Source organism: Sceloporus occidentalis, unplaced genomic scaffold (genome assembly GCF_023333645.1).
Source record: "Sceloporus occidentalis isolate IW3139 unplaced genomic scaffold, rSceOcc1.0.p SCAF_1, whole genome shotgun sequence".
Classification (NCBI taxonomy): Eukaryota; Metazoa; Chordata; class Lepidosauria; order Squamata; family Phrynosomatidae; genus Sceloporus; species Sceloporus occidentalis.
The window spans coordinates 93,644,235-93,667,449 of record NW_028316981.1 but is presented as its reverse complement, the minus strand read 5'-3'; the positions used below and the strand labels follow the sequence as shown (position 1 = coordinate 93,667,449).

The window sequence follows — 23,215 nt, the reverse complement described above, 5'->3', positions numbered from 1 at the left end:
CTCTCCTGTGCTTGTCCTATACTCCATATAAAATTACATGGTGATGAATATGATCCTGTATGCATACATACAATAGCCATGTGTATATGAGGGCATAATCCATAAATATATATGACCCAGGACCAGGAATCATAACAGCATCACAAGATGTCTGTTCAAATCTGCTTGGAGCCCTCAGAGGTGCTCTTGAAAGAGGCTGCCAATATTTGCAATGTTATCATTGTTGCAACCTCATTATCATCACAGAATCACAGAAATCTCAAGGGCCATCCAGTCCAATCCCCCTGCCATGCAGGAATAAAGAATCAAAGCACAATCATCATCATCATCATCATGTGAATGTGGGTGTGCACTTACTATTGCATACCTTTCATAATGTTATCTGAGCAGCTAGCATCTGCCTTTGGCTGCTACCACACAACACAATTAATGCAGTTTGTAGTTTGTTGTTGCACCAGAGCTCTCTGACAAAGATGGCTAAATATCTCACAAAACTACAAATTCCAGAATTCCATAGTGTTGAGCCGTGTCACATTGCTTTAATTCTGCAGTGTAAATGCAGTCCCAGACAACATTTACTCCCTTCTACTAAAAGTTGGCCAGGGTCATAGTGTTCTACAACCAAGCTCATGGCAGTAGTGAGAAAGTATAGTAACAAGTACACACACCACTCAGGCCCGTGGTGTTGCCTGTGGACCAGTTTCCCAAACAGGTACTTTTGAATACTACAGAAAGAAGAATGTTGATGACAACTAGACAGCTTTTAGACTAATCCAGTATAACTGCTCCTATCTTTCTAATTACAGACACACTATGGCTAAAAACATTATGATTGTGGCCCATTTCACCGATTTAAAACATGAATCGACTGTGTGGGGGTTTTTTAAAAGACTTTGAACAGCTGAAATGCTCAGTAAACATTATGGCTATTTATTGCTGTGCAAAGAACGGATATGGATTGTGGCACTCCTGTTTATTTGAATGAATGTACTAATTATTCTGCTCTCATGGAAGTCTTGTAGAGATCATATCCTGTTACATGTGAACTCTGTTCATGAAGACACATGAATGTAGTTTAGCATTTTAGTGGTTAATCTGGTAGGTTTGTTCTCACCTTAATTTAAATTTACCGCTCAGTCTCATGAATTTACAGGTGAGGTGGGTCTGAGTTCATATAAATCTTAGAGTAAGGCCTTTATGAAAGAGTTTCTTAATGAAATGTACTTCAGATGCAGAGTTCTTGGTAAACATAAAGGGTTTACAGCAACATATAATTTGCTTTTTGTGTTCATTAATAAATGATCTGTTCTATAATATTTAACTGCTTTTTTAAAAAAAAACCTTATGAACAGTGTTACACAATAAACTGGTGGGGGGACTGTGGGTCCCCACCAACTGCCAGTGATATTTCAAAATGTTGGGGTAGTTAGCTTCGCAAGAGGCTTGGGTAACCTTTGCACTGGGGAGTACCAATATATACCAGTAATAACTGGGAAGATTCTAGATTCTTGGTGAATTAATGAGTGTGTTGCAATGTGATAAAAGACTCAGAGGAAGTAATATCTGAAAGGGATCTATGTATTATATAACTGGCTAGTGAGCTGACTCTTGATATAACTAAAGGGTCATTGAGTTGGAAATACATTAAGATGCCTTATACTTGTTCCTTCAATAAAAAAGTTACCATTTGTTTTCATATAAGTATTAAGATGGTTTGTGTGGTATATTATTCAGGAACACACTATCAACTACACCAACCTATTTGGACACTGGAGTAAGCACTGGGGTTCCTAGACCTTTGACACAAAGGGGGGTGTCTGATGAGGTAAAGTAGGAGAAAGTGCTGAGGAAAGGTCAGGAGCAAGGTTTTTATTTAAGATGAGACTGAGAGCCAACCTAAGGAGGAATAAGCATCTGCCCTTGCCTGACACACAGCATGCTCAAGGAAACTCCAGTTTCTTCAGAAATAGAACATAGCTCTACAGGATGACAACAACAATAGCAAGCCCAAAGCATCCTACTGAGAGCTGAGCATCTTCAGATACCACAGATTGCTGGGAAAGGTGGCAAATGGAAGGTGGGTGGAATGAACTCCAAGGAAAAGGTGTGGCTGGCACTCGGAACTAGAACATTCCACATTGCAATGTTTTATTGTCACTAGTCTCAGGGGCCATTCCCACTTACCTGTAGATTCAGTTCCTGAACCAAATCCTGAAACCGGTCCAGCAAACACAATGGTTTCTACTATGTTTGTGCCGGTTTCAGGATTCCTTTCAGGAATTGAAATGCCTGTTTTGACAGGTTTATTTTGACATGGCAGGAGAGGCTTCCCTAGCCTCTCCTGCCATGCCTCCCTCCCTCCCTCCCTGTCCTCCTCCTTCCCTCCTTCCCTCTTTCTCTCCTTACCTTCTGCCTGGGGACCCCAGCGGTGGAGGCAGGGGCTGTCGGGGCTCCCCACTTGCCCTCTCCTCCTCCTCGCTTAGGGTTGCCATTCATCAGGACCGCCAAACCGGGACAAATGTAGGACAAAATGTTCAAATGTAGGACACTTTTTTTGTGTGTCCTACATTTGAATAGGAGCCTCCGAGGCTTTCCCTTTAGGCCTGGGCCCCGCCCTCGGCGGGGGCGGAGCCCAAGCAGAGAGGGACTCCTCCCCTTCAGGGAGGCTTTCCCTTTAGGCCTGGGACCCGCCCTCGGCGGGGGTGGAGCCCAAACAGAGAGGGACTCCTCCCCTTCAGGGAGGCTTTCCCTGCAAGCCTGGGCCCAAGCGGCAAGAGAAAGCCTCCCTCAGCTTGCTATATCTCGCCCGGGAGCAGGGGCAATCCCGGGGGCGGGGCCAAACCGGGCCGTGACCATGCAGCCCTGCCCCAAACTGGGAAAGTCCCGCCCCCAGGCGGGATATGGCAAGCCTATCCTCGCTGCCTACCCTCCCTCTTCTTCTCAGCCCCAGCAAGAAGTAGGCTGGGGCAAAAGGAGAGAGGCAGCAGGCCTAGAGGACATTGGAGGATGGGTAGGTTCCTTCTCTGCCGCTTGCCTCCATCCTTCCCGCAGTGGCAGTGGTGACGGAGAAGGCTGCCGGCTGGGGCTTCTTGGATGTGCCTCCATCTGGTGTGCCTCCATCCTCCAATGATGTCCAGGATGGACATCCATGGAGCCCTGGGCATCGGCGGCACCACCACCGCCTCCATCCTCCACACTGCTGGGGCTCCTTGGACATGCCTCCATCCTGAATGTCATTGGAGGATGGAGGCACGCTGTATGTAGGCATGTCCAAGGAGCCCCGGCCGACAGCCTTCTCTGCCACCACCTCTGTCCTCCAGGCTGCCGGGGCCTCCCTGAGCTTGGCCAAGTTGGCTGGGGGATTCTGGGAGTTGTTGTCCCCCAGACAACTTGGCCAAACTCAGGGAGGCCCTGGCAGCCTGGATGACAGAAAAGTCCAGCTGACAAGTCCAGCTCCTTTTTTGACACGGGTTAAATGGGGGAAAATCATGCCCCCCCTTAGGAATCGATTCCAAATCAATTCCCAAGTGGGAACCATGGAGGTTTAAACCGGATTATGATTTGTCACAATCCGATTTAAACAATAGTGGGAATGAGCCCTCACTTGTTCCACATTCGAAATCTTGATTTCCTGGACTACAGGGGGCAGCAAATCTTCTGAATTCCCTCTCAGTCTCTTTCTACTTGTATGATCAACCAGTCACAGTTGAGGAAGGTTAGAGAATTCTGGACAGGGTGACCAGACATCCTCCTTTTCCAGGACATGTCCTATATTTCAACACTCTGGAATTCCAAAATGTCCTCCATTTTGAGCATGACTAAGAAGCCCATTGAGTCACACCACATTTGCTGTTTCCTTCTGAGAAATAAGTCTGTTTGATAGTGTGTCCTCAATGCAAATAGGAGAATAGGGTGAATCTTTCTAAAAATTCTTTTTTCCTAGTTGCAGCAGCAGATTTCACCCCAGAGCTTAGGGAGTATTTGTTTCTCAGAGGGGAAAAGGATAGCAAACTTGTTAGGCAATGGCCTGCCTGAGGACACAATACAAATGTGGGGTTTTTTTTCTCCTTAATTTCAGCACAATGGAAAAGTGAAAGGAATAATTTAAATGTAGATTCAGTCATGGGTTTTTGGCTAGTAAAGTTCAATTTTAAACATTTGTCTTGCTCAGAATTCCATAAGTATATTGCAAGTTACCAAGGCATTTTAACAAACATAAGTTCATCAGAAAAATATGGTTGAAAACATAAGAAAATATAGTATGTGTAATATAGCCATAAATAAACTACATGAAATGGATATGTAGAGAGATCTTGTAGCACCTTTCAGACTAACCAAAGAAAGTGGTTGGCAGCATGAGCTTTCAAGATCTCTCTACATAATGATTCTACAGACTAACACAGTTATATCTTTGAATTCTACCTATATGAAATGAACTTATATTTATATTAGTGTTTTTAACTTTTATTTTGTTGTGTCCTACAGTTTTCTTTAATGTCCTACATTTTGGTGCCTTGTCCTACTTTGCAGTTATGACATCTGGCCACCCCAATTCTGGAGCTTGGAAGTAGTAAAACAAAAATAACCCATAGTTTAACCACAGTGCAATTGCATCCTTTAGACTTTTCTAAGAGAAAAGAAACTGAGAACTGCAGAACGTAAAGACAGGCTAGCTAGATCATGAAAGCAATTGTCAGGCTATTCTTGACAGTGCTGGTGATAAAATATCAATGGCTAACTGTGATTAATGAGGACTTTGCTTTTAATTGGTGATTAAACCAGTAATTAGTAAATCACATCTGTTTCTCAACTAATGCTCTTGACTCTAATATAATGCAATCCACTATAAATTTTGTTGAGCATTATTTTGCTCTAGGTTCCTTCCAGATGGATGCCTAGCATTGTACAACTATTCTGCCTTTTCATTTCTTTACTCGTTTTTGTAGAAAGAAAAAAAGATAGATTAAGAAATGGGGAAACATGAAAGGGTTGCAAGTGGAGGGCAGGAGCTGTTAAATCACTCTCCATAATATTCCAAAAGTGAGGCAGCATGATTGCAAAATGAAATCCTCATCTGGAAACGTCTAGAGTGTCATTACAAGGCACCAGAAGCCTTAGAAGACTATTAAGCCAACAGAAACAGAAGAGACTGAGAAAGAACAAATCCATATTTCGCCCATTCAACAAAAATCATTTACCAGAAATAGTATGTTATTTCTTTGTGCCACCTAAAATTCTGCAGGCTTTGGGAGTGTAATGTTGTCATCGGCTCCAGATGACTTTACTGACTCTGGCCAATACCTGCCTGTGGGGTTGATGTATGAAATGTGTACACTGGCCTATTGGAATCTGTACAGCAGTCTTAACCAAAGTAGAAAAACTCATTGAAGAAAGAAAAGTACACTCATAGCAGCTCATTTCATGGCTGTGTGTACTGGAAACGTGATTTCTTCTGCAGCTGGTTTTCCAGGGCAGGGAGGATGAGATCCCACTAGAGCACAGGTGTGTAGTAACTGCCTCACAATCTCTACAAAAGTTGAACTGTATAGAGAAGATTGCAATCTTTGAAAACTTTGAGGATTCTTGTTAAATCTTCAATGACAGGAGAAGCCTTTTGCATTTTCTAAATAGAATTTTTGGACACAACATCCTAGACTTTCTCCTTCCTTTTTATTGCTACTTATTAAGCTGCTTTCAGCTAACCCATCCCTTTTCCAGCTGGGATGCTTTTCAAGCATTATTTGCAGTGGTTAACCCAAGCTTACACACACTTGCTCTATGTCAGTGATGGCGAACCTTTTCGAGGCCAAGTGCCCAAACTGCAACCCAAACCCCACTTATTTATTGCAAAGTGCCATGTCCCACTGGCTTTCTAGTAACAAACTCTGGCAAACTCTGTGCTGGGACGATGGCACATGTGCCCACAGAGAGGGCTCTGAGTGCCACCTCTGGCACGCGTGCCATAGGTTCACCATCACTGCTCTATGTAATGCCAGCCACTGTGAATTATTCTAAGTAGAGATGCTTTTGGCAATTGCTTATATCTCTGTCGCTAGAGTTTCACATGGCAGAAAAAACAGAACAAATTGCTTTATACAGCTGACATTCCTGCCATACCATCACTCATGAGCAGGGATTTGTATATTAATAATGTAGAGCCACCTTCTCCCTAGACATTAGGGACAGAAGAGGCCCTAATGAATCTGGAAGGAGATATGATAAAGGCTGAGATAGGTGAGTACTGATTTCTGCTGGTTTGAGGCAGCAGTGCAATAATTTCATAAGTCTTGCAGTGTTTCTCGTAAAATCCAAGGCATAGGAGAGACTGCATCAGTTTTGGCTGTCTTAATTTGGAGGCAGGATTTATATCAGCTGCTGTCCGTCAAGCACAAAGTGAATCTAATTTTACCATCTACTAGAAGAAAGGAGATTCATGCTACAATGTTAAAAATTGTCTATCTATTTGTTATTGTTGTGTGCCTTCAAGTCATTTTCAACTTATAGCAACCCTAAGGCTTGCTATGATGTGATTTTCTTGGCAAGGTGGGTTCAGAGGAGTTGGCCATTGCCTGCCCCTGAAGCTGAGAGCATGTGACTTGTTCAAGGTCACTCAGGGGGTCTCATAGCTTTGCTGGGAATCAAAGCCTGATCTCCAGAGTCTCACAATTCAAAGATACACCCATGCCCCGAAGAGACGGTGCAACATCATCCCTTTCTTAGCCAGATCAGGTCTGCGGCAACCGCACGCCATGGCCCTGATCTGGCCTTTCCAGGGTGTGAAAAGGAGCTGCTAAAAGTGGCTCCCTTTTGCTCCCTGGAAAGGGCACCATAGCCACATTGCCGCAGCTTAGTGGTACTCCTTCAATGCTGTGTCATATGGCTGCAGCGCCAGAGGAGTGCCATGATGCACACGCCGTGTGGAGCAGCACGTGACATCATGGCACCCTCGGGGAAATAGTTTGTCCGGGAAAGCTGCCAGCAACACTGACCGTAGCTGATAACAGAGCCTTTAGTTTAGTGGAAGTAAAGCAGACCCAGCAAAGAAGCAGTCCTAGGGCAGGTCAAGAATACGAGCCGAAGTCAGGATTCCAGAGATTCCAACGTTCCGAAAGTCAAGCCGAAGTCAGGATACCGGGAAACAGCGTAGTCAAACAGTCCAGGGTCAAAACAGCCAAGAGATAACGAAGTCCGGTCCGAGGTCAAGGTAACAAAGAATCTAGATACTAGGAGCTAGTGCTAGCAGCAATCACGCCGAGGGATCATGCAATAAACTCTAGCAACCAGCATTAGTCTCTCTCTCCCACTTAAGTAAGGGAAACTTTCCCTCGTGCCACCTGAGGCTGGTTGGCTAATTGCCTCTCGGCAATCCTCTGTGATCTGCGTCTGCAAGAACTCTCGGCTCTTCTCTCTTTGTAAGAAGGCACCTGCAGGCAAGCTTCGTCTCCAGACTCACCACTAGGCTGTGGTACCAAAGGAAGCCTCTCTTTGGCACTAGGACCTGGTTGAACCTCCTCCTCTGGGGCTGGAGGATCACAGCTGGGACCTGGCAGGGCAGGAACAGCACCTGGCGTTGCCTCAATCAGCCCTTGCTCTGGAGGAGGCTCATCCTTCTCCTCATCCTCCGAGAGCTGATCTTGGCTGGCCATGACATAGTTGGCGCATGTGTCATATGGATGCAACACACCGACTCCACCTCCAGGCAAGCCTTAATGGCCGGTGTGAAAAGGGCCTTAGTTTGTAGAATCAATATGCAAAGAAATCTAACTGAAAGAAAGAAGTTGGCAGCGTGAGCTTTCATAGACTTTAATGCATCTGAGGAAGTATACTTAAGTCTATGAAAACTCATGCTGCCAGCTGATTTCTTTCAGTTAGTCGCAAAGGTGCTCCAAGATCTCTCTGCTCCAGAGTCACAATCCAACAATCCTGGCACATTTAGCATAGATCAGCTTCAGTGAGGAAGAAGAACTCAAATGAGAACAACAATTTCTGGAAAAAATGTAGCCCTGTGAATCTAACACTGTCATATTTTTCTTTCTCCTGTAAATTTTTTAACAGTTTGCCTGATAAAGAAGCTAGTGGAGCTTTGAAATCTTGCAAAACTGGTTCAAGAGTTAGCAGGTGATAGAAGCCCGGTACAGATTAGAAGAAAGGGCTGGCCAGAGGCTGTCCCTTTCTCCTTCAGATTGCTGCTGTGGCAACTGCACAGCCGCGACAACGATCCGCTGCAAAAAGGATCTCTGAAATGGAGCTGCTTCCCATGATGCCGCCAAGGTACCATTTGTGCCCTGGGGCATCGCGGTGATGTGTTTTGTGCACCACGCCGTTTGGACGCATTGCACAAGACACGTCATGGATGTGCACACTGTATTGACAGCACTGCATCAAGATGGTGCTGCCCATATGTATTAGGGTTCGGGATCATGCGGTTGCTGCGCGTTCCCAAACACTAAAATCACTGCCACTACGCCACAAAGTGCATGTTTGTATCAGGCCTAAGTTGTCCAGAATGATCATTATAAGACTCCTGAGACAAATAACCAGAGCAAGGAAGCAGAAAAACTCTGTCGCACATAGGATAGACCTCTTAAAATCTGAGTCTAGAGCAACCTATGATGCCAATTAAACTTTGTGTGGTATCTAAAAGCCAAAGTCCAAGCTTCACAATGTTAAATTGACCAGTCAGGAGTGGCCACCACAATATTTTAAAAATCATATAGAATTAGGATGTGTGGGTATATCTAGATCATGGTGGGGGACAGATGTTTTGAATACAACACTGATAATCCATGTCCATTTTTAATAGTGTCTGATATTTCAAGAAGTTGAAATCCAAAACACCCAGAAGGCTAAATATTTCCTGCCCCATTCCAGATGGATGGATGTAAGCACTACTGCACCCACCTTTCAGTGCTTCTGTTAGAAGCACTACCAGCAGCTGCCACTTAAACAGTATCCATGTCTTATTTCAGGGGCTGCCAAACTAGTGGTATCCAGATGTTAGAAACTACAACTACCGTGACTCATAGTCAGGGGTTATGGAAGTTGTTCTCCAAAACACCTGGAGGGCACTAGGTCACCTCCCACTGCCTTTTTTCTTGCAATGCATTGTAGGGAATGATTTATTTTATTGATTCATTCATTTAATTTATAACCTACCTTTCTCCTGATATGAGACCCAATTTAATTTAAAGATCCTGGTACCACACTGTATCTGTCAACTATACTCATAATTTCAGCTTCCATCTTGTTGTAAAACCCTAAAGATCTTCTTGACACCATGTCAGACATTCTCCATTAAAACCCTGAGTTACTAAGGTGTGCCAATTTGACCGTGGCAGTCTCAATCCTCTGACATCTCACTTTTTCAGCTGTTTTTAAAACGTCTCCACTTCTTTCTCCTCCTTCCACTTTCCCCCTTTGTCCTCAGTTTACTTCAATGGCTGTAAACTGAGTTCAAAGTGCAAAAGTAGTTTGTACTCAATTAACTCAGAGGGAGAGAAGGGCAGACTTTGGCCCTTCCCTATAGACCTAGGCAAAAGCAAACTGCTATAGCCTCTCTTAGTTGGCATGTTCTCCACATTAATACTTTTGGCCATCTTGATCATATTCTAATATTGCTTCACCACATGGGTCCTAGTTTTCATCTGTGGTATGTTGGAGGGTATGTGGTAAATGGTAGTGTTATTCAACCTTCTGCATTCAACCTCTTTAAAAATAAGAAGGTAGGCCCAAAGCCACAACAATGTTTCAGCCAAGAAGGACTTTAGAACAAAATATTTACACCCCTTTTCCAGGAGATATACAATTCTATTTATGACCTATACTACTACCTATAAATGCAGAAGTGTATGGATTGTTTTCTTCATGTTGTTAATTTAAGCCACTTAAAATATAGATGGGCTTGTGGTCTCTCATTGCTTGTCTTACTAATACTGATGTCATTTTTCATGTTTATTGACCAGGCCACCTAGAGTTGTATATGAAATAGCTCAGAGATCTCTTTCTGGAAGTGACAGTCCGGGCCCTGCTGTTCTGTCGAGCAATCTTGAGTCAGCTGATGAAAAGAGAGAAATCTGAGCATACCCTGAGATCACTTCCTCAGTTTATCCCTAAGTGATTAGAGTGTCACCCAGTAGCTCAGGGATCTACCAAAAGCTCAGCCTCAGCTCATGGGAGGCCACCCTCTGAAAACTTTGGTGGTGCGTTTTGAATTCAACACTTTTTTCAAGGAGCTAGATGAGTCTCTCGCCAGGGACATTCAAGTTTGCACTGTAAAGTCTTTTTTGAAAGAAAGATTGTATGAACAGATTCCTTTCTCTTTAAACAGCTTATAAAAACTCGAACAGGTATGTAAACAGCATGCCATTTAACCATTGGGCTTAACAAACAAACAAAAAGGAATATCTATCCGTCACATCTTTGTGATTAAGAGTGAAGCCCTAATGTAATATCCTACAGCTTTGTGATGTTGCGCATCATTCGTGCATCGCAGTAAAGCAGCTTCTTGCTCGTATTTGCTTGTCCAACTGCAATGGCAGCACGTCTTTGAAACAACAACAACTCCAAGGCATTGCTTTCAAGCTTGCGTTTTTGTTTAAGGAAAGATCTCAGCTTCAGCACTGCACTTGAGCTGTTTGACAGGCCAGCAGATTTATACACCATCAGCTGCTTCTATATTAAATGCTACACACATAGTTAAAATTAGAAATTAATCGGATCAGGTTTCCAAGGCTGGACGCTGCTATACATCCCACAGACAGATAGGGCCCCATGGCCTGGGATTCCCAGGACTGGTGGATGAATTGCTTGGCAAGAACACAGGCCTCTGCTATTCAGTTCATCCAAAAAATCCACATCCCTTTGCTATCAAAACACCTAGTTATGTTTGATGCGTTGGCAACATTTTTGGAGGCACCGTTGTGCTCTGTTAGAAAAAAGACTTCTCAAAGAGATAGGGTTTGGCAAAAACTCAAGTGGAAACCCCTTTGCTTATATAAAAAATATTTTTAAAGTTTTTCTTTTCTTTAAAAAATATCACAATGTCTAGTATTTGAGTGGAAAGAATGGTTTTGCCTTTCCTTTCAGTTTTTGGAACAGAAGATGTATACTTAGTGATGTAAAATATGGTGTTTAAAAATCAGGATTGCCTGAAAAAAGGAAGGCTCAGGAATGATACAGCTGCAGGATATGCAAATAATATTGCCATTCATTCACAACTGCAGGGCTTGTGTCTTACTTCCTAGAACCAAAATGTAAAGAAACTTTATAGATCAAGTCCTTGTTCAAAGAACAGACATATAGGTATGGCCATAGACAGACAGACGGACAGAAATCAAGGTTTGTTTGTTTGTTTGTTTGTTTGTTTGTTTAAAGTAAAGACTCACAAACTATCTGGTTTTCAAGTTTTCAAAACAGGAATAAAGATTTTCAAAATAACAATAAGGGATAGTCAACATTCAAGGCATGCAGTGTTGATAATTAACATTTGACAAATTTGTGTTCTAGCTAAACATCAAATGAAAATGTTGACTTCACTTAACTTAATCATTTACTTGTCTGTAAAATTAACATATTGTTCATGTTCATAAATTATATGGGGGCACACATTTCTTTCTTTATGAAGGGCCCACATCCCAGAATATGAGATTTTTGGTATCTTGTTCTGTCTTTATGATAGGAAAAGCTTTACAACCTTCAAATATGGGATATACTTTATAATAAGGAATAATAAACAGTTCTATAAAAGACAAGCTTCCTGACCCTCAAATAAAGGATAAATGCTGTGTGACAAAGAATGGGAATTAATTACTTCTAAAATATAACTTTTTGAGCTCTGATGTACAAATGCATCAAAGAGATTCTGAATAATTTAAAACTTTTAATTGAAATAACTATGTGCATAAAACCACAACAGTCCAATGCAGGTTTTTTTTTCTTCCTTTGTTTCACAGCCACAAACTGGGCAGAATGGGGAGGTTTTACTTGTACACATTTGATATACTCTTTTAGCTGCTGAAATTCTTGACGTCTTTAGATTCTTGACCAAGTCTGCTTAGAAATTGATGGATTTGGGACAAGAATACAGTACAATGTTATTCCAGTTCATTGAATATCGATAAATCTTGATGAACACTCTCTCACCCATAACTAGGGACAGCTGAACAACTTGTATAGAATTCATTTGGTCTGAAATAATCAGTATGCAAAGGGATCTTATCAGTCTCAAAGGTGCTACAAGATTCCTTTGTAGCCTGCCGAGAATATCTCAGGAATATTGTGGGGGGTAATTTAGGATAAATCCAATATATGAGCATATTACAACAGGCAATTCTGCCGCAGCGAAGTAGGTGGACATGAAACCGATTTCCAGTCCATTGTCAGCTAAAGTTGGGGATCATGTCCTATGGGTTTTGCATAATCGCATCTGCAAAAGTGTATTGCATTTACAAGGGATTCTGGATTACAGCCTTCAGAATTGGTCTCAAGGTGGGAAATGGTTGCCTATTGGGGCCAAAAGCTCCCCTCCATTTGCACCTGGTGGAATGATTACAAGTTTCCTTCACATTCAGGCCTTTTTTCATTCTGCGAAGAGTCAGATAATATTACCGCAATGTGCTGTGCGTAGTGCCACTCTTGAAGACTTCTTGGAAGCCACAGCAGGTGCAGTTTGCTCTGCTTTAGCATGTGTTAGGTGTTGGGGCCATATTACCCAGCTTAGGCAAAAAAAAAAAAAAAAAAAAGAGTGCTTCTGTCTTCTAATTGCTTTGGTATACAGTCCAAGGGAATGCTCCATCGGAAAGCTCCATGTGGCTTGAATCTTAACTCTTTCAAGTCCTTGTTCACACAATGGACTTTCACTAAGCACACCTATTCAAATTGAACCTGGAGTCTCTTGCTTGCAATCCTCTCTCCTACAGCCTTCCTCTCTGAAAAGGAATAAATATTAAAATAGATGAAATGGTTATTTGGTCCTGTGACAAAAATTTGTTCGGAACTATTAATGCCATAAACATCTTTGAACAAAAGCAAAATCATACAAGTGGGATCTGAATCCAAAAGTGGTGGTATCATATTTCTTTCTTCAGGAAGCCACCCAGTTGTATCTCATTCTATTCTCACATCAGACAATTAGCATTCTTTGGAACTTGGACATAAGTATTTCTGCAAACCTTGAGGTTCTCTGGAGACTGCAGTTTGCTTGTTGAGTGTGCTTTGACAACATAAGGATCAACACTCTGAGTTTGCTATTTGCAGAGGTTGTTGGGGTTTCCCCCCCATAGTAATTTGTTGTTCATTTGTTGCAAAACCTAAAAAAGCAACACAACAGAAAACATATTTGTCATTGCTTTCTGTTACTGCTGGCTTTGTATTTTAAAAAATATTATCAAAAAAGGTAAGAAACTGGGCTAGAATTTGAGAGGATTCCTCAAAATATTTTTCCCAAAGCATTTAAAAACATTTTTCTCCTCCAAATAATGGGAATTCAACATGAAAATATTATTTGTTACGTGAAAAATGCAATGGTTAAACTACCATTACTGGTTTTTTAATGTTGTTACCCTCAAATTAGTATGTCACATTATTATGTCACATTATGTATTTCTCCCGTACTCTGGCTATTTGTATTTGTGATGTCAATGAAGACTTTTCCTTCAATGTCAGCAGTAGTCAGGGAGTTGTCAGGGCCATGGCAGTGTTAGAAGTATGCTTCCCCAGCTGTTGCTGTTTACCTTATTTTATTGTAAACCACTTTGCATATTAGTTGAATTCACACAATAAATGACATATTTAGTTGTTTGGCCCATGTTATTGATGAAGATCAGATGCAGTCATGTTTGTATCAAGTATTATGTGGCTGCATGTGGTACAGCAAAGGGGCCACCTCATCCCAGAATAGCAAAAGTATTGAATCATGCTCATAACCAATGACCTCAGTCTTTGCCACATGTCTCTTTGAATGACACATGGGCCTGTCCAGGGCTTGTCTAGGTATCCATTTCAGAAGGGGACAATTTGGTCCTTCCTTTCCCAGGTGAAACTAGTCCCAGCACTTGGTAAAATGAAGACTTCCCCAAATTATTTGACAGATAGGAGAAGCATCCTTTGTGGTATAAAGAATTATATGTTTGATTTTTTTACACTATGGATAATATTTCCATGCACTTATGGGGCTGGCACTGTTAAGATTGGGAAAAACAGTATTTTTTTTCTTAATGTCATTCTGAAGATGAGGGGTGTGTGTGTGTGTGTGTGTGTGTGTATGAGAGAGAAGGGAGCAGAGAGAGATTGAAAGATTTTCACAATATCTGAAAAAATCTGGCATTGTTGGTATTTGTGCAGAACAGAAAAGTGACATGCAGAGGTTTTTTTAAAAAAAGAAACATGATAAAATGGATGGTTTTGAAATTATTATTATTATTATTATTATTATTATTGTTGTTGTTGTTGTTTCAACACACAAAAATGGGTAGCTTATAAACCAAGGGGCTTTATTGTGGCATCACAAGTCCACACCACAGTCCAGTCTGTACAAAATAAAAATTGCAAGTGTGTGTGTGTGTGTATTTTCCAGTTGCACATTTTATATCCTCCTGTGTTTGGCTGTGCTCTGTTCACCTGAAGAACTGTGAGACTGAAGAGCTAAACTGCATGGACATTAAACTTCTTATTGCCCTCTGACCTGTTCTCTTGGTTACTCAGGAGAGGCAATATCCTTTACTCAACCACCCACAAAAGAACATGTACCAGAGCATCTCCTTACATCCTCTGGGAACCTTTTGACTCTCACTGTCTGCACAGGGGAAGGGCACAGAGTGGTTACTATTATACAGAGGGAAACTTCTTAAGTTGCTAGATGTGCCAACAAAAATTGATATAAGGAGGGGAGATCAAATGAAAGTAACTATTTTTAGTTGGCTGACTTGGACAAAAAAAGCTGATGGACGCAGTGTGTTATTGCCTTGAACTAATAGTTCTCTCTAGAAAGGGATGTTTTAGCAAGCAGCACATTTTGAGTTCCAGAACATCACGCACACACACTGATATATGAGGGCTATGTGTGAGCCCTTGGTTTTGAGTGAAATACCTTTTATTTTTATTCTGGTTCTGTCAGTCAGGCTAATCTGGATTGTGCTGTAATAGGCATACAACTGCATTCCAAATACATGTTGCTTTCTAAGGCATATCTAGACTACTTGCCTCATCCCTATGCGTCAGACCAGTCAAAGGCACCTGTTCTCTCTCCTCTCATTCATTCCCGTGATCTCTTCATTTGGGATTTCAGATTTTAGATACAGTATTTGTCGTTTGTGGTTTGAATCATACCTTCATGTAGACTTTTAACCACCCTCAGCTCTTATAGGGAAGGCTGGGGTCCAAATCAAATCAAATCAGTCAATCCATCAGTGACATTTTCCACATTTTTCTCTCTTTCTAATCTAATGTATTCTTTTCCTTACGAAGTCCTTCCCTCTTTTTTAAAGATATGGACAGCCCAGCTAGTTATCTTTTACAGTTCATAGTCCTGCAGGCTGGCATAGTCCTGCTGTTGTTTGTGAACTTATTGCTTTTACCAAGAAAAGATGCCTAAAAGATATGTATCAAACTCCCAATACACAAGGCAGGAATCATGAGGAGAGGAAACATACAGGCAGTTATCATGAAAAATGCTTCTCATGTATTAATGGGGTGGACAGCTTCATGTTCAAGTTTCACGTCTGCCAAGCAAATGCCAGGGGTTAAAAATCAACAACAGGGCTGCAAAGACTCTCTCACACACACATCTGGATCAAATCCAAAATCTTGCTTCAGTGTTCTTTTTCCACAAGAACTACCTTTTTAGGGGAAGTATTTATTCTTTATCAAACCAGTTCAGCTCCAAGGGAAAACTAAATCCACCTCCAAAACAGGTTAACAGAGCCTTGTTCCTATAATCATAGAAGTCTCCGTCAGATTTAGAATGACTTTCAGCTATTACTAGACTCCTTCCAACAGCTGCCCATTAAATCTGAATAAGTGCATACATTCCAGTTGGGTGATCCTTTGCAAATATATTAATTACAGCAGTGTTACAAGGTGATGCCCTGTAGGTTTCAAGGCTCTGGGCTTCCAGTTTAGAATCGCCCTTCCCAGTCATCAAGCACCATGGGGTTACTCTTAACTGGAGCTTGTAAAAGTAAAACCTTTTTGGATCATAACTCCTAGAATATCCTAGGTAGAACGGCCAATAGGTTTCTGGAAGTTGCGGTCCAAACATAACTTTTACATAACTGTTGTTCTTAAAAACAGGATTAAAAACAGAAATCCTAGAGGATTTTTAACTGGTATCTATACTGTGGGCAAGCAATGTTTCCTCCACATCTAAAGTATCGGGAAGACTCTTGAAAAATGATACTTTAAAAAAGCAAACACCTGAGTCTCTTTCTTCCTTTCTTTTGTAAAGCCATGCCAAAGGTTAAAATATTTATTTTAAAAGCACTGAAAAATATTGAACAAGTTATCTCATGCACTAAACTTTTACTGAGGTTCATGCATCTCTGCACTATATGCATGAGTCATTTCAGGCTAGAATTAAATACATGTTTTACAATCCACCCCAGTGTTTTACAGTAATTCTACTCTTTTTGGTCTTTTGCTGCCCAATGTGGTATCTCAGATGATTACAACTGAGCTTTATATTCTTACACTTTAAATTTTGATTTTATAGCAAAAAGAAATGAATGACTAGAAAATAGGCACATTATTTTTTGTGAAAGACTCCTTTTGTGGAACTTACTGTTGCAGAAAATAGTGAAGACCTCTATCTAATATTTACAGTTGGACTATTAATAATTACTCCTTTTTCCATTATTTGAATTCTGTTTGGCCTAATTATCTTGAGCACAGATTCAGAGAAAGACAAAAAGCAAATTGTGTTTTCTCTTTCCCAAAGGAGTAATATATCAAAAATATTCTAATTATACAGATTAGTTAAGAGCTATTAGTATTTCCTGTGGCAGTCAGTTCCATAAGCTGATCTTTTCACATAAAAATGTGCCTATCTAAATTCTCCCAAATAGACTATATAGCTGGCTAGTTTTGGGATATATGTTTTCACATGTTTCTTAATCACTGTTATGCAAAATTTTACATTTTTACTTCCTTCAATGAAGTGCTAAATTGGATATAAATCGTGAGAAACAATATTGCACTACATTATGGTTTGTACTGTTGCAGCTGATATAATTTCTGTGCATCTGATATCTTTAGGAAGGAAACAAGAAAATTAGGAGTTCAGTTCATATCAAATAAAAAGCAAAGAAAATATAGTATTCTGTTTTTTATTCTGCTGCTTTAAAGCAGAATAAACCTGTCTGCTTACTGCTAACGTTTTAAAAGAAAACCCTATAATTTGCAACAAACTGCCAATTGTTAGTCTTACCAGTCTTACCAGATCACCCAAGTTCTCTGAAATTAAAAAAACACAGACTACTGTGTAGATCCTTGTCCTGTCGTAAAAAGAGGGGCAGTGTTTGAAAAGATAAGCTTTTTTGAGTGAACTGAGTGAATTAAGGAATGGACATATTACAATTAAACTAACTTAGTTTTTAGCTATTTCACAGTCAGTTTATTTCCCCCCAAAGCATCTTCTTTTGGTGCATGATTAAATCTAATAAAAATATTTTTTTTAAAAAAAGATTGCTAGAAAAATGCAGGATTCAGATCTCAAAATACTATAAATTCACCAAAATAATAATAATAATAAAGATAACCACTAACTTGGTTTTTAACTATTTCACATTAACAGAACACAGAGTCTCATTATTAAAATAGCAATACTCCTACATGTCTGAATGCAATCTGAAGAGATTGTCATATCCATTGTTAGCAGAAAACTTTACATATGGATTATAGTTATTTTAACAGCACAAGGCATATCCATGCATTGGAATTAAGCCTGTCTTACCTCTTTTCCAGGAGGTATTTCTGGAAATTTCAGAAATTTCATTTCCCACCCCCACCCCAGCAGACCAGGAGAAAAGTTTGTTGCAAAAACAGCTTTAATGGTCTATCTACTTTTCAGGCCTCTGCCAAAGTGTTCCACTCAGGCTTCACAACATTTTCCTAACACTCTCTGTATTACATGTGTCTCTGTACCAGAGATAGCATAATGGTGCAAACATGTCAACTATTCAGGTAGTCATCATTATTGTTTGTCTCAACAGCATGATCAGTATGTACCTTTTAATATTTGCCGTATTGGGTTGCAAAGGTCCCCCTCTCTTCATCTGGCAGAGGCTAATTCCATCATCTTCACTAAGATCTAGAGTTACAGCAAGTAAAGGTTGCCATTTACGTGGAACACTGAGCTCACTAAAACAAACTCCCTTTAGGTACAGTCTGTGGTATTCCTTCTTTCAAGGACACAGCCCATACAATGAGAGGTTTCTGCCAAGGCAAATGTGAAACACTTGATGTGCCAAGTTAAAAAGGAACCTTTCTTCAAAAGAATTAGTGAATTAACATTTTGTACCACTGTACTGATAAGGCTGCTCTTGAATAATGAGAAATTATTCAAAAGATATCATGGGTCAGCTGCTGGCAAGCTGATGAATTTTCTGTTGTCTCATTTGTTGGCAATGAATTAACTTCTAAAACTCATCATGGAAGGCTGCCCAGAAGCCACACCTTTTGACATAAAAATCTTGTTTCTTTGTACCAGTAGGGTTGCCATCCCTGGGGACCTCCAAACCGGGAAAATGTAGGACAAGGTTTAAAAATGTAGGACTTTTTTTTTTTAATTTCCTGGCCAGGAAATTAAAAAAAAAAAAGGTCCTACATTTTTAAACCTTGTCCAAGGCCTCACTGGGGCCTGGGTGACAGCGTCCTCCAAGCCCATGCCAGGCCTGGGAGGACTCCACGATCGCGGAGCCCCATCCAGGGCCTGGCTAGGGCTTGGGAGGCAGCGTCCTCCAAGCCCATGCCAGGCCTCGGAGGACTCCGCAATCGCGGAGCCCCATCCAGGACCTAGCATGGGCTTGGGAGGCAGCATCCCCCAAGCCCATGCCAGGCCTCGGAGGACTCCGCGATCGCGGAGCCCCATCCAGGGCCTCGCTGGGGGGGAATCCCGGGGGAATCCCCTGCCTCCCCGCACGCCTGTGCCACCTTCCCCCACCTCCTCTCCCCCTCCCCGCGTGGAGGAGGTGCTGCCTCAGTCCACCTTCGCCTCCTCCGCGCGGCCTGGGGGAGAGGGGGCAGAGGAGGAGGGTGGTGCAGGCGCGCGGGGGGCGCCGCCTCCAGCTTCGCCTCCTGTGCCCCAGGCAGGCCTCACTGCCCTCCTCTTCCTCCCCGCCTCCCCGAGGAAGAGGAGGAGGGCAGCGAGGCCTGCCTGGGGCGCAGCAACCCAGGCTGCAACCGGGGGGCTCCCGGTTTTGGGGATGCACCCATGCCAGGAGGGGCTCGGGGCCCCCAAAATCGGGAAATTCCCGGTTGCAGCCGGGTTATGGCAAGCCTATGTACCAGATGTGTCAAATAGGCTGCAGTGACTAAGGGGAGAATTGACCCTGATTCATGGCAACCCTGTGGATAAGATATCTCCATGTCCCCCTATCCTCCACTGATCTGCTTAAGTCCTGTTGGTGGCCTCCCTAACCCAGTCTAACCATTCGGCATGAGGTGTTCCTCTTTCTACTGCCTTCTACCTTCCTTAGCATCTTTTCTAGCAAGTCATGCCTTCCCATGATGTGGCCAAAGTTCATCCTCCTCAGTTTCATCATCTTGGCTTCCAAGAAGAGTTCAGGCTTAATCTGTTCAAGGTCTCATTTTTTTGTCTTTTTGGCTGTCCATGGTATCCTCACTTATTATTATTATTATTATTATTATTATTGAGTTAACATTTTTCTCTAGCACTACATCTCAAATTAGTTTATTTTCTTTTTATCTGCTTTCTTCACTGTCCAACTCTCACATCTGTACATTGTGATGGAGAATATAATCACTTGGATAATGCTAACTTTAGTGCTTGGTTGTACAGTGCACCCTTCTTTTATGTGGGGGATCTGTTCTGGATGCCCCCCGTGTAAAAGAAATTGCGTGTATGCTTGAGCCCCATCACAAGTAATGGGGCTTGTGCTTGTGGCGGCACGGTGGTGCATGCACGCCATGGGCACACGCGCCATTGTTTCTTCCAGTGTGTGGCACTGCTGCTTCTAGCGCTGCTTTCCGCGTATGCTGAAAGCAGCGTATAATGCACCTGCGTATGACGCGGGCACACTTTGGGATCTTGTCTAGTTTTTTCATGGATGCCCTTCCCATTCTTAGTCTTCTTATTTCTTGATGACAGTCTCCTTTCTGATCAGTGTTTGATCTAAGCTACTGGAAATCTTTAACTATTTCAATTTTCTCTTTGTTTAAACTGAATTTATATTTCTGCCATGGTCATTACTTGTGTTTTCCTATGTTCAGCATTAAGCCTGCCTTTACACATTCTTCCTTGGCCTTCCTTAGTAATTGTTCTAAGTCTTTTAGTAGTATAGTGTTATCTGCATATCATAAATTGTTGTTGATGGTCTTTGCGCTTATCTTCATTTCCCCCTTTTTCTGAGTCTAAACCTGCTCTTTGTGTGATATTATGTGTATATGCTGAACAAATAGGATTATAATAGGTAGCTTTGCCTGACCCATGTGCCAATTGGGAACCATTCTGTCTCTATTCTGTTCTAACAGTTCCCTCTTGTCCTGGGTACAGATTTCTTCTCAGGACTGTCAAATGTAGCGGTACTCCCATGTCTTTAAGAAAGAATTTATTGAGAAAGTATTGAGAAAAGAAGACGGAAGATTACCTCCACAAGACAAACTGAAATTTTGGATGGAATATAAGGATGGAAATGGCTCCGGGGAAGGGGGGCACTGAGGGGTATATAAAAAATTTGTTAAAATGTAATAGAATGTAGGGAGATATTTGTTTATGGAAATACTATAAAAATTAAATTAAAAAAGAGAGAATTCCATAGCTTTCCATGATCTATGCAGTCAAAGGCTGCCCCAAACTACTTGCTTTGCTGGTATGGGCTCTATTAAATGTAAAGGTATTTCCTATTGACAAGGTCGTCAAGTCATGTCTGACCATAGGGGGCAGTACTCATCTCCATTTCTAAACCAAAGAGCCAGCATTGTCAAAGATGACTCTGTGATCATGAAGCCAGCATGATTGCACAGAACGCTGTTTGCCTTCCCACCAAAGTGGAACCTATTTCTCTACTTGCATTTGCATGCTTTCGAACTGTTGGCAGAAGCTGGGACTAGAGATGAGAGCTCACCAAATCACCCAGTGCCTGGCTCTATTACCTTCCTTTTATGTGAAGAAGAATGCTATCTTGGGCAAAAACCACATCAGTGTTGGCATCCTAATTAATCCAATCCACTTTTTCTGGATGGGTTTACATTTTGTTTCTCCACCAGGATCTGGTGTCTGCTCCCCTCTAATCTCTGAGGACTGCATCTATGGATCAATTAAAAGTAAACATTACATTCCTATCAGAACTGTTGTACAACATCTAGGACCTACTGAAGCAAATGCTTAATTCCTCTCACAACAGAGGACAGGAATTTTATTGCTTTCTATTTGCAATGTGTATATTTCTGTGTATACAGGAAGGCCTTTTTTTATTTAAAAAAATGACACAACCTTCCATTCATCACCAGATAACGTGGGGTTGTCCTGTCCCCCCTCTCCCCAACCCCCGCCATAGTGGTATAGGGGTTTTGAGATTAATATCTGTGTGAAGTGGGCAAGTCTTTACACTAGCCTTACGGCAAGAATACTTACCCACACAGAACAGAAACCTGTTGAGAACTGGAAATGGACCTAATAATGAACATACTGTAATCATCTGAAGCTGATATCAATAGAAAGACAAGCTTCTTGGAGGTTAATACCAGATGCTGTAGGCTACATTTTCTGTTTCCGCCCCGCAGACCTGGAACTCCCTTCCCAACGAGCTCCGCTCTGTCACCTCCCTTGACCTGTTCAGGAAGAAACTTAAGACCTATCTCTTACAACAAGGATTCCCCCATGTGCCTTGACATTTGTTATTCTCCCCCGTTATACAGTTGCTTATCCAGCTAGTTTGTTTCTTTGGTTTTACTCTTGTGAATTTTACCATGTTTTATTACTGGGATGTTTTTATGATGTTTTTATATTGTATGTTTTTATATTGTATATTGTTTACATTTATGTTGTACCCCGCTTTGATCATTTTTTGGAAAAGCGGGCTATAAATAAACAGTATTATTATTATTATTATTATTATTATTATTATATTCAGAGGAAGGAACTGGCAAAACCACCTCTGAGTATTTATTTCCTAAGAAAACCATATGAAATTCATGGGGTTGCCACAAGTCAACAGGCAACTTGAAGTCACACATTTTGCTTTATCCCACCTCTGCCATACATATTCACAGAATTAAGTTGCTATTCATGATGACCAAATCATTGTTGATTGTAACTTGCTTCATTCATACAATGAATGTAGCTGGATCTTCAGCTTGAGAACTGTGTCTGGTCAGCCGTGGAAATCAACTGGGTGACCTTGAGCAAGTCACATTTTTGGATACATGGATTATTAATTTCAGCATGTATATTTTTTTTCTCTTGGTTTTTAATAGATGCTATTATTGTTTCTGGTTCTAGCAATAGCTGTTAAGGAAGACTGTCTGTATGGTTGAGTGTTATCACTGCAGTAGAGCTGTTATTTTTGGAATTAAAACTCTCAAAATCCCAAAGGTAGCATGGCTACTGACATTGCTGGCTACAGGATTCTCAGATTTATAATCCAAAAAAAGAGAGAAATTTACCAGGCTTTACAAGAGAGCATCAAGTCTCAGTAATATGAAGTCAATGAACATGTTTAAACAGTTACTAACAACAAAGGGATTAGGAATGAATGAAGTAGACAACTAGATTTAAAGTTGTCAAGATCCTTCTAGATTTTACATATTCTTTTAAAAGCTAAGAAGAGAATATTCAGCCAGAGTAGCTGCATCAGGCAGAGAAGCTTCTTTCTTTGCATATAGCAAGAAGGAAGACTGCACCTAACTGTTTCGGCCACATAAATATTAAAAAGATATTGGAGACATCTTCAGTCAAATCTACTGGCTGTAGCTGAGTCTAGACACCACACCCACCAACATTTCACAAATGAAAACAGGGATATGTGTGTCCAAATAACATTAG

At 41.4% G+C, this 23,215-nt stretch overlaps 1 protein-coding gene across 4 annotated transcripts in view; it reads left to right on the top strand.

Moving 5' to 3' along the window:
* Positions 1-10,156: 10,156 nt before the first annotated feature.
* The window catches only part of MYOT (myotilin), a 64,651-nt gene continuing 51,592 nt past the window's right edge, over positions 10,157-23,215 (top strand). For 2 of the 4 annotated variants that reach the window (XM_089529496.1, XM_089529491.1), the window contains exon 1: positions 10,158-10,346. The gene's annotated coding sequence lies outside the window, so the exon portion shown is untranslated. Of the gene's footprint in view, positions 10,347-23,215 lie in introns of all 4 variants that reach the window. The other 2 variants (XM_089529500.1, XM_089529507.1) reach the window with 2 other exon arrangements.